The sequence below is a fragment of the Capricornis sumatraensis genome, chromosome 5 (assembly GCF_032405125.1).
Source record: "Capricornis sumatraensis isolate serow.1 chromosome 5, serow.2, whole genome shotgun sequence".
Classification (NCBI taxonomy): Eukaryota; Metazoa; Chordata; class Mammalia; order Artiodactyla; family Bovidae; genus Capricornis; species Capricornis sumatraensis.
In genome coordinates this window covers 94,532,843-94,543,279 of record NC_091073.1, presented here as the reverse complement: position 1 = coordinate 94,543,279, position 10,437 = coordinate 94,532,843, and the positions used below count along the sequence as shown (strand labels likewise).

The 10,437-nt window shown below is 36.6% G+C and overlaps 1 pseudogene; it reads left to right on the top strand.

Annotated features, from left to right (window-relative positions):
- Nucleotides 1-5,681: 5,681 nt before the first annotated feature.
- LOC138079731 (elongation factor 1-alpha 1 pseudogene) lies at nt 5,682-7,111 on the top strand (annotated as a pseudogene).
- The last annotated feature ends 3,326 nt before the right edge of the window (nt 7,112-10,437 follow it).

The following is a 10,437-nucleotide window of genomic DNA, read 5'->3' as shown; positions in this document are numbered from 1 at the left end:
TTCACATTCCAGGATGTCTAGTGATCATACCGTCATGATTATCTGGGTTGTGAGGTCTATTTTATACAGTTCTTCCGTGTATTTTTGCCACCTCTTCTTAATATCTTCTGCTTCTGTTAGGGCCATACCATTTCTGTCCTTTATCAAGCTCATCTTTGCATGAAATGTTCCCTTGGTATCTCTAATTTTCTTGAAGAGATCTCTAGTCTTTCCCATTCTATTGTTTTCCTCTCTTTCTTCGCATTGATATCTGAGGAAGGCTTTCTTATCTCTTCTTGCTATTCTTTGGAACTCTGCATTCAGATGCTTATATCTTTCCTTTTCTCCTTTGCTTTTCACTTCTCTTCTTTTCACAGCTCTTTGTAAGGTCTCCTCAGACAGCCATTTTGCTTTTTTACATTTCTTTTCCATGGGGATGGTCTTGATCTCTGTCTCATGCCTGGTTACTAATCCAGGCATTGTGGTATTTTAATCTAGGTTGGAGTAATTTTCCTTCTCAGAAAAAAAAAAATATTATTGTAAGAAATATAATAAAGAATGTACTCTCAATAGTACAAGTAGTCTTACCTCTGCTTTTTATCATTGCAACTCTAACTACCTTTGTTGAAAAGATGTTAGCGGAAATGCATCTTATTTGTTGATTCAGCCTTTATGCTCTTTGCAAAATAGGAAATAACAACGTACTACTTGCTTGAAGAAGACAATTATAATTTGAATGTTATTATACCAATAAAATATACAAAAATAGATATTTCAGTGCCCTCTGTACAAATTAAAGAAAGTCTTTCCTGCCCACTAGTATTCATGTTAAGTAATGGACAGGTTTATATTCATTCTTTTTAGTAAATTATACATTTATTAATTATTGAATTGGTACTATGAAGGTAGCGGGAAAAGTCAATTGCAACCCACTCCAGTACTTTCACCTGGAGAATCCCATGGGTGGAGGAGCCTGGTGGGCTACAGTCCATGGGGTCACTAGGAGTCGGACATGACTGAGTGACTTCACTTTCAATTTTCACTTTCATGCATTGGAGAAGGAAATGGAAAGTAACATTATTTGGATGAAACTTTAATTAACATAAATTTAAATCTAGTATTATTCACAAAGAAGCATTTAAATATGAGAAGAAACAATATTTTAAGAGATTTAACAAAATGTTACTTTCTACTTGAATTATGTAACTTACATTTTTCTTTCTTTAAATTACTTTTATTTTACTTTATGTTATTTAAGCTTAAATTCAAGCTGAAAGAAAAGTGTATCCAGTAATGTGGATATTTACTATTATTCCTGAAATTCATCTTCAATGTAATCTTTCAGTCTCAGGAAGTATTGTAATGATACTCTGCTTTCTTTAAATTCTTAAGGTAATCCATAACTACACTTACAATTTACCTAAATTATACCTATAATCACTGTATTATTGAGCCACTAGTCATTTGTGGTTACTGAGTACTTGAAACACTGATGGTCAAATCTGAGATGTGCTGTAACTGTGAAATACACACTGGGTTTCTAACTTTTTGCATGAAAAAATGCAAATTATGTCATTAATAACTTTATACCTGTTAAATGTTAAATGATAATATATTAGGTATATTTGGCTAAATAAAATGTGGTTAATTCAAGTTTACAGAGTCTCTTCTTATTTTTTAATGTGGCCATTAAATTTTTAAAATTAAAGACATATCTATAGTCTGGCTGGTTAATTTCTAAGATAGTCCCCAAGATCCTAGCCTCTGGTATATACACCTTCTTCCAGATATCCGATTAAGCATAAATCTAGATGACATTTTAAAGGGATTTTGTAGGTGTTTAAGGTCATAAATCAGGAGAATGAGATGCCAACCTACTCCAGTACTCTTGCCTGGAGAATCTCATAGACAGAGAACCTTTGCAGGTTACAGTCCAGGGAGTCGCAAAGAATTGGACATGACTGAAGCGACTGATCAAATCTGTTGATCTTTAGAAAGAGAGATGGTTGAAGTGGGCTTGACCTAATTATGTTAGCCCTTTATTTCCTGCACTTGGTTATAGAAAAGAACATCTGAAGTGTTCTCCGTCTGACCTGGAAGAAAGTAAACATCCTTGCTCTGAAATGACTGTAAGAAGTGTCTTTGGTGGAGACACGATTCAGTCTATAGCAGATGGCACATTGTAAGGAACTGCCTGTAAGCAGCTGAAAATCGTCCCTGCTTGATACCTAGCAGGAAAACAACAACTCAGTCCTATACTTCTAGAAATTAAACCCAGTAAGTTTGGAAGAGGATCCTGAGGTCCAGATGAGAAACAGAAGTATGGCTTAACCCAGTGATTTTAGCTGAGTGAGACCCTGAGCATAATGTTTAGCCCAGTGAGACCCAAAGAATAATATTTCATTGTTCCCAGATTTCCTACCTACAGACATAATGAAAGTAAATAGATGTTTTTTAAACTGCTAAGTTTGTGGTAATTTGTTCTGCAGCAAGAGAAAATAATGCATGCGGCTCATATTTTGGCTTGTGTGATATTTCATCAAACACTTGTTACCCAACAGTGACAATTCTAGATATGATGTGGTTAGAAAAACTGTAAAAGTCTTTAGTGATATCCTGAACTTAAAGGTGGTTTTGAAAATAGAGTGGCTTCTTCCCTAATGTCTCTCTCCTGATTCTTTATTCATCAAACATATGCATAATATTTTCATGGGGTAGTTACTGGGGACTGCAGTGTAAAAAAGCTATCATCTTGCACTCATGGAAATCAATATATAAAATCTATTTTGAATGATATAATATAAACTTAATCTTTGCTTTATAATTCATATTTTAATGTGTACGATTGCATTAGCTACATTTTATTCCTGAACTCAATCAGTTCAATATAAAAATTAATTGTATTTAACTAAACACAGCTTATTAAAATGGAAAAAAAAAAAAACAGACTAATCCAGACCTTCCTTAAGTGCACCAGTCAATAATTTCTACAAAAATCTATTCTTTAGAGTCATTTGGACAGTGGATAAATTTTTGTGACTTTAAGTGCATGAAAGCTAGCCTTGAAGAAGCTACCTCTCCACAAACTTCCATTCCAGTAACATTCTTAAAATTAATCTAAGAGCACTAGGAAATGACTCCAAAAGTATCTGCTTATGCCAAAAGTCATGAAAGAAAGAAATCAGAACTAGCAGTTTTTACCACAAGATTATAGGGCAGAATCAGTAAATATGAATCCAACTTAGGAGAGTAGCAATAAGATATCACAAACTGACCATTCTACAGATAATTTAGAGAGCAACCAGCTCGGATAATAATTATAAAATAATGGAGTATTACTCAGCTATTAAAAAGAATACATTTGAATCAGTTCTAATGAGGTGGATGAATCTGGAGCTGATTATACAGAGTGAAGTAAGCCAGAAAGAAAAACACCAATACAGTATACTAATGCATATATATGGAATTTAGAAAGATGGTAACAATAACCCTGTATGTGAGACAGCAAAAGAGACAGATGTATACAACAATCTTTTGGACTCTGTGGGAGAGGGAGAGGGAGAAGGTGGGATGATTTGGGAGAATGGCATTGAAACATGTATAATATCATATAAGAAATGAATCGCCAGTCTAAGTTAGATGCAGGGTGCAGGATGCTTGGGGCTGGTGCACTGGGATGACCCGGAGGGATGGTGGCGGGGGGTGGGGAGGGGGTGAGGGTGGGAGGGGGATTCTGGATTGGGAACATGTGTACACCCATGGCGGATTCAGATTGATGTGTGGCAAAACCAATACAATATTGTAAAGTGAAAAAAAAAAAAAAAAAGAAAGAAAATAGAGAACACTGGATCAGGGAAATACAAGTAACTGGGATAAAAAAGGTAGCATTTCATGCCTTCAAGATATAAAGATTTATTAATTAAAAAAAAAAAAGTAGATGGGTAAAAACTCAAGGAGGAGGGGATGTTTTACAAAGCCAAATAAGAAGCACATTAAAATGCTTCCTGTCTTACCAATGGATGGAATATCAAGAGAATTGAATCTGTTTGAAATTAATTTTACACTAATTACATTTAGAATGGTCCTTGGTTAGAGACAAGTCTTCCTTTGTCTCTTGTGGCTCAGCTGGTAAGGAATCCGACTGCAGTGCAGAATACCTGGGTTCGATCTCTGGGTTGGGAAGGTCCCCTGGATAAGGGAAAAGCTACCCAGTCCAGTATTCAGGTCTGGAGAATTCCATGGACTGAATAGTCCACGGGGTTGCAAAGAGTCAGACATGACTCTGCGACTTTCATTTTCACTTTCACTTAGTTAGAGAAACTGAACACAGGGAAGAATGTGTAGTACTAATTTATTTTTCATGGTTATAATAATGTAAACTCTATTTTTTGCCTTACAGTTTTTGACTTAGCCTAACAACAGAGCTTCCCAGGTGGCTCTAGTGGTAAAACCTACCTGCCAACCTGGAGAGCATATTCAAAAGCCGAGACATTACTTTGCCGACTAAGGTCCGTCTAGTCAAGGCTATGGTTTTTCCAGTGGTCATGTATGGATGTGAGAGTTGGATTGTGAAGAAGGCTGAGTGCCGAAGAATTGATGCTTTTGAACTGTGGTGTTGGAGAAGACTCTTGAGAGTCCCTTGGACTGCAAGGAGATCCAACCAGTCCATTCTGAAGGAGATCAACCCTGGGATATCTTTGGAAGGAATGATGCTAAAGCTGAAACTCCAGTACTTTGGCCACCTCAAGCGAAGTGTTGACCCATTGGAAAAGACTCTGATGCTGGGAGGCATTGGGGGCAGGAGGAGAAGGGGACAACAGAGGATGAGATGGCTGGATGGCATCACTGACTCAATGGACGTGAGTCTGAGTGAACTCCGGGAGTTGGTGATGGACAGGGAGGCCTGGCGTTCTGCGATTCATGGGGTCACAAAGAGTCGGACACGAATGAGCAACTGAACTGAACTGAACTGAATGCAGGTCAGACATAAAACAAACCAGTTTGATTCCTGGATCAGGAAGGGCCCCTGGAGAAGGGAATGGCAATCGACTCCAGTATTTTTTTATTTTTTTCTAATTTATTTAGTTTTTAATTGAAGGATAATTGCTTTACAGAATTTTGTTGTTTTCTGTCAAACCTTAACATGAATCAGATATATATATATATATCTTCCCTCTTGAACCTCCCTCCCATCTCCCTCCACTGGAGGATCCCATGGACAGAGGAGCCTGGCAGGCTATAGTTCATAGAGTTGTACAGAGTTGGACATGACTGAAGGGACTTAGCACAGCATGGCAAGGACAGAGAATAAATATATTGATGTGTGGTTTTCAGATGAGAAGTAAAATGACATCAAACTTCAAAAGGCAAAGGTGTACATAATATAATATACTGAATTATAAGTGAAGTATTATAGAAGACTGCTGTTACTCTTATTTCAGATGGAAATCAAGAAAACAATAATACAAAGGAAAAACATAGGACTCTAGCATATTTTCTGAAAGTTTAGAGGTAACAAAAAATTAAGATCATATTAAACTGTAAATGTCATTCATTGGTGGTATGAATCTAAAGTGAAAATGGAAAGTATTCAAAGGAATTATTTAAGTCCTCATCTTTTATAAAGAATAAATAACTTTTTTGCGACAGGTTTGCTGCCAGGACACAGATGTCATGAAAACCACCATTAAACCTAAGCCAACATGGGAAAGGAAGAGACCCACATCATCATCGTTATCACTAGACACATAGATTAAGGGAAATCTACCATGACTGGCCATCTGATCTACAATTCAAAGTTCGAGAAGGGGCTGCTGAGATGGGAAAGGCTTCCTTCATGTATGACTGGGTCTTAGACAAACTGAAAGCTGAACGTAAGTATCATATCACCCTTGATATCTCCCTGTGGAAATTCAAGAACCAGCAAGCACTATGTGGCCTTCATTGATGTCCCAGGACACGGGGACTTCATCAAATACATGATTACAGACACATCCCAGGCTGGATTGTTGTTGCTGGTGCTGGTGAATTTGAAGCCAGTATCTCCACGAAAGGGTAGACCTGTGAGCATGTCCTTCTGGCTTTCACTCTGGATGCAAAACAACTAATTGTTGAAGTTAACAAAATGGATTCCGCCAAGCCACGCCACAGCCAGAAGACATAGGAGAAAATTGTTAAGGAAGTCAGCACCTACATTAAGAAAATTGGCTACAACCCTGACACAGTTGCATTTGTGCCAATTTCTGATTGGAATGGTGACAACATGCTGGAGCCAAGTGCTAACATGCCATGGTTCAAGAGATGGGAAGTTACTCACATGGATGTCAATGCCAGTGGAACCACTCTGCTTGAAGCTCTGGATTGCATCCTGCCATCAGCTTGCCCAAGTGACCAGCCCTTGTATTAGCCCCACCAAGATGTCTGTACAATTGCTGGCATTGGTGCTGCCCCTATGGGTTGAGTGGAGACTGGTGTTCTCATACCTGGCCTGGTAATCACCTTTGCTCCAGTCAGTGTAACAACAGAAGTGAAGTCTGTTGAAATCAACCATGAAGCATTGAGTGAAGCCCTTCTTGGGGAGTGTGGGCTTCCATATCAAGAACGTGTCTGCCAGAGATGTTTGTCATACCATTGTGGCTGGTGACAGCAAAAATGACCCACCAATGGAAGCAGCTGGCTTCACAGCCCAGGTGATCATTTTGAACCATCCAGGCCAAATCAGTGCTGGATAGGCCCCTGTGCTGGATTGTCACACAGTTCACATTACTTACAAGTTTGCTGAGTTGCAGGAGGAGATTGATTGTTGTTGTGGGGAAAAACTGGAAGATGGTGCCAAACTCTTGAAATTTGGTGACGCCACCATTTTGATATGGTTCCTGGCCAGCCCATGTGTTTTGAGAAGTTTTCTGACTATCCTCCCCTGGGCCATCTTGCTGTGTGTGACATGAGTCTGACAGTTGCTGTGGGTGTCATCCAAGCAGTGGACAAGAAGGCAGCTGGAGCTGGCAAGGTCACCAAGTCTGCCCAGAAAGCTCAGAAGGCTAAACGAATATTGTTCCCAATACCTGCTGCCCCAGTCTTAATCAGTGGTGGAAGAATGGTCTCAGAACTGTTTCTCTCAACTGGCCATTGAAGTTTAATAGTAAAAGACTGGTTAATGATAACAATACTTTGTAAAAACTTCAGAAGGAAAGGAGAATGGTTTGTGGACCATATGCTTTGTGTGTGGCAGCTTTAAGTTATTAATTTTTAAAATTAATAATTTTTAATGGAAGCAACTTGACCAAAAATCTGTCACAGAGTTTGAGACCCATTAAAAAATATTAATAAGAAACCTGTGTCTAGACCTACTGTATAGCATGGGGAACTCCACTCAGTGCTATGTAATGGGAAAAGAATCTAAAAAAGAGTGGATATATGTATAACTGATTCACTTTGCTCTATATGTGAAACTTCACAACACTGTAAGTCAACTATACTCCAATAAAAAATTTTTAAATAATAATAATAAAAGAAACCTGTGTCTTATTTTGGTCAACTTTTTAACATCCTATAGTATCACTTTGAAAAGAATTGCTTATAACCTATTTCTGGTGAAACAGTTTTCTATTTATGGGTTTGTAGTCCTGAAGTGGAGCTTCAGGTTTGTTAACCTTGTGTTGAGAACTCATCTGTTTTAAGAAACATCTTGAGAAACATTGGTGTAACACTTTATAGGTTGGATAGATGAGTAAAGAATAACTGTTTTGTATGTAAACAAGTGTGTAAGGTAAGATTCTACAGTATGAAAGCTCCTGTTGCATATAAAATTTTGTAATTACATAAATACTGAGTAAATTTATGTCAAATTTTAGTTACCCAGTTATGAGAATGTACATTCACATTTATAATATTTAAGTAGCTAATCTAAAATATGAGGCTTAAACAGTATTGAGCACTGCCTTGCCAGAGTTACTTGTATCCAGATTCTAGGAAAAATAAAAGCTGCTGGAAACTAAAAAAATAATAATAAAAAATAAAGTTTGTGTAATGTTATGGTTAAAAGTTAGAGATATACAAAATAAACCATTTGTTTTAAAATACCCAATTAAGAATCTATAAATAAGGACCTTTGGAAGCTAGCATCCAAGATGGCTCCCAAAGATTCTCATGTGCTCTGCAGTTTTCATTCATACTGAATAGGATTGATGTAGTCAATAAACTATTGCGCCAACAAGTTATCTGTGACTTCTAAATCTACATCATAAAACACTTTGAAGCTTACACCTTGCTTTCCTGGATGGCTCATCCTGGGGAAGCCAGCTGCCACGTCATAAAGACACTTAAAAAGCTGTGCAGAAAGGGTGACGACCTGAGATCTCCTGCCATCAGCCAACATCAACTTGTCATTGCTTATGTCATTAGTTAGAGAAACAGAAGGACTCCAAGTGGCCCAAACTAGTTTGTTATAGCCCCAGCTAATAATAACATGATATTTTGCTACTTTTGAGACATTACATTTATTTTCTCTCTTTGTTTTTGGACAGAAGTGGGGATGACAGACAAATAAAGATGCAGGAATATGTGAATTCCTAAAAAAAATTATCCACTTCACCTTGACATTTACTTTGTATATGTTCCAATATAACAATACTTGGAATTCTAGCTAGTCTATGAAGGAAACAAATTAAACATCTATTAACACCCCCAAGTAATTATTTGTAATCTGGAGATATTATCAATATTTTGGCAAAAATTTAAAGTATATTTATGAGTTGAGTTCAAGCAATTCTTTTGATTTTGAAAGCTCCAAAATAATTATTTTCAGACATCTTCAGCATAGGCTTCATATTTTTCACTACCTATGAAAGTAAACATTTTTACTTTGAAATTCTGGAATAGGTTATTAAAGATTTAAGAGCTGTTATAAAACAACTGATATATAAGTGAAAATAAAATAAATCTAGTGAATTCCTTCAGAATTATTTTATTTTCACTTATATACCAGTGAATTCCTTTAGGGTCACTAAATAGTGAGAACTGAACCACTTCACAACACTAAACAAAAATACAACTACCACATTGGCATCTACAGTAAATCAATCACTGATCAGGTCATATATTTTGATTTACAGACAAACACCAATTTCTATTCCAGAAATATCACCTAAAAGCTTACGCTGAAAATTTAAGGATAAGTAAGAAACTTTTAAGAGTACCACTAACTTGGAAGCTGGATCAAGTAAAGCATCATTTCCCTCGTCTCCAACAGCTAATTAAACTTTGGAAACAATCCAACTTTATCCATTGTTAGTATCACTCAGTTCAGATTCAGCATCATCTCTGGATTTAGATTCTTAGCAAGGCTTTCTAGGTCTAGAAATAACCACTGAAGAATATGGTTCAAAACATCCCTTGGATGCTTAATTACGATCCCTGATGAAAATCCTATAATGATTGTTTATTTTCCTGATGCCTATTTCACTTGTACCAAATTCCTTAATATTGTAGCAAGTCCCCTTGTAACTTATAACTTAGCCTCTCACTCTCTTTCACAACTTAAAATTTACTTGCAGCTACTCAATTGTGCAATGCTTCACTAATCTCAAAGAGATTACTCATTTTGCTCTCTTTTTGCCTGCAATGCCCTTCAGTTAATGCACCCCACTAGGACCTAGGTAACCTCTCCTCTTCTGTAAGACTGTAAGAGTATGAGAGTCATTGGTGTGTATGTGTATATGGGTGTGTTTGGTGGGGTAGGGGATTTTCATTTCTGAAATTGTAAACTGGTAAATTTTTGTTTGCAGACTACAACAAGTAGATTGACTCAATATCCTTGTCCTGTCTATTTATTCACATTTAACTGTTTATTATGCTTTGCTTCACATTTGTTATTTTCCTACATATTATTCTATCTGTGTATATACCACTATGGCCAGGCTCATTTCTATGTAATTACATCTCAAGGTGATTTTTTTGAGAGAACTAAACCAATAGCCAAAATAATTTAAGTTAAAGGTATCCTTCAGATGTTGAGAAAACTGCCCCCAGGAGCTCAGTCAGTGGTGTTTATAGTATTTTGCAAATGTATAAGAGGTCCGTAATGGCCCAGAAATGTGTAATGATCAAAATAATTACATTTTATTTAAAAAGAGATCTGATTTAAAATAATAAAACTTGACCCAATGCAAAATAATCACAGATTATCTTTGTGATATGTTGCCTTCTATAGCAAAGGAAAAGAAACTCTACAATTTATGATACTCTTGTGTGGGACCAATTATCTTTAAGATGCAATAATAACTTTGCAACCTTCTCTCCATGTGAGAAGAAAAGATGAATATACAAAGTATTCCTTTATCTAATTATTTCATTGGCATCAACTATTTTACAAACTTTTCCCATGCATTTCATCTTCAATGCATGATCTTCTCTCTGATCCCATGGTCAAAAATTAAATGACTTTAATCATAACTTGAA